This window comes from Copadichromis virginalis, linkage group LG15 (assembly GCF_057382275.1).
Source record: "Copadichromis virginalis isolate Kocher_CV1m ecotype Utaka linkage group LG15, C_Virginalis_male_GT1.1, whole genome shotgun sequence".
NCBI lineage: Eukaryota > Metazoa > Chordata > Actinopteri > Cichliformes > Cichlidae > Copadichromis > Copadichromis virginalis.
Genome location: NC_140632.1, coordinates 27,636,366 through 27,638,199, shown reverse-complemented (window position 1 = coordinate 27,638,199; position 1,834 = coordinate 27,636,366).

Sequence of the window (1,834 nt, the reverse complement as noted above, 5' to 3'; positions counted from 1 at the left end):
CGTGAAAAAAATTTGCAGGTGCAAGTGTTGCATTTTGAGGAGAAATTTATTTTGAGCAAAGAAAAGCTAAATTTGAGTGAACAAAATTCATTGCTGTGTGCAAAAAATGTATTTCAGTGTTTGCTATTATCCATACACACACACAATAGCAGCGCCTCTCGCTCAGTTTTTGCAATTGCGCTTGCTTACAATGTGTTGCTTGCACTCTCAACATTTCTGCCTGTGCGCGTTCAACTCTTTCTGTACACCGTTATATTTGTGCCACAAAACCAGCCAATCACAGATGTGGATGCAAAAAAATCTGATTGGCTGTTTTGGTCTCCAATCAGCTCAAAATGACGAAATGCAATATTCCAGAATCCATTTCGTCCAAAACTCAAACGAAGCAGTGGCGGAGGAACACAGAGTGGCGGAGTTTGAAATATTACTCTTTCTGGGTCACAAAATAAACTTTTAAGATATTTTCATGCGAGAATGGTGCTGTGTAAACTTCAAATATCTGCTCGATTTATCAAGACATCACATATTTGCATAAGTGCTCTAATGTTTTACGAGCAAGCGCAAATACAAAAACTGAGAGAGAGAGGCTGCTATTGTGTGTGTGTATGGATAATAGCAAACACTGAAATACATTTTTTGCAAGCAGCAATGAATTTTGTTCACTTAAATTTAGCTTTTCTTCATTCAAAATAAATTTCTCCTCAAAATGCAACACTTGCACCTGCAAATGTTTTTTACGTGCGCTCAGAATAGTGGCATAAAAATAACGCCATACACATGTTTATCATAGGAAATGTACTGTACATTATAACATACAAATGTAATGACTCCCTGCTTTTACAAATATTTTTTTTATGATGGCTTTGATGGCTATGATGCTAATCCTAACTGGTCTACTTTCTTTTTTTTTTGTGTGTGTCCCATTTGGATCTTTAGCCATCAGAATTGTTGTCTTAAGGCCAAGAAAGATGCCAAGCGGATTTATTTTACCAAGTGGATCATCATGGCCTCGCCATATTGGTCCATTTGATTGACCTTTATTATAATTATGAATTTATTTTATTTTCGGTTGCTACAAACGGGACAGACATGACTGGGGGATAGAACAGGGAGAAAGAATGAAAGAAAGAGAGGGAGAGAAAGAAAACCAGAGGGGAGAAGAGACGGTGAGAAAGGGGGGAAGAAAGAAAGAAAAACAAACAAAACACCTGGATTACCTGTATGGAGAAAAAAAAAAAAACAGAAGAGAAAGCAAACAAAAAAAGAGCAACATAATAAAAACAGCGCCATCACAATAAATTAGCTAGCAGTAGATAACAGAAGATACTAAATATTAAACGCTATTGTGCAGCACACAAGATAGACAGCGCACAATGTGCTTTGAGGCAGCAGCCAAGAAAGGTGTAGTCCGTGTCTGTGAACACCCGTGTGTACACCTGTGTGCATACCTGTGTGGATCAGCATGCTTGTATTCCAAAGGTTTCTCCATGTAACGATCTGCTAGGGAGTGTGGGGAGCCACAGCCCCGTCCACCAGGGTATGAAGCAGGTATGGAGGAGATCCAGGCCCCATATATACAGAGGCCCCAGAGTACAAGGACCCGAGGAGGACCACCAAAAGGGGGGAAACCGTGCCACCCTCCTGGGAAGAGCTGAGTAGAGCCCCAAACGAGAGGTCACCCAGCAGCTACGGAGCAGAGGCCAGAGGGGGTTGCAGTGGCGTGCCCACGGGCTCTGTCGGCAACCAGCTGTGCCAGAGAGGACCGAGCTTCAGGCCCAGAGGCCAGAGGCCTGAGGGCATCCCATCCCCCGGAAGGGGCCCAGGCGGGCCACAG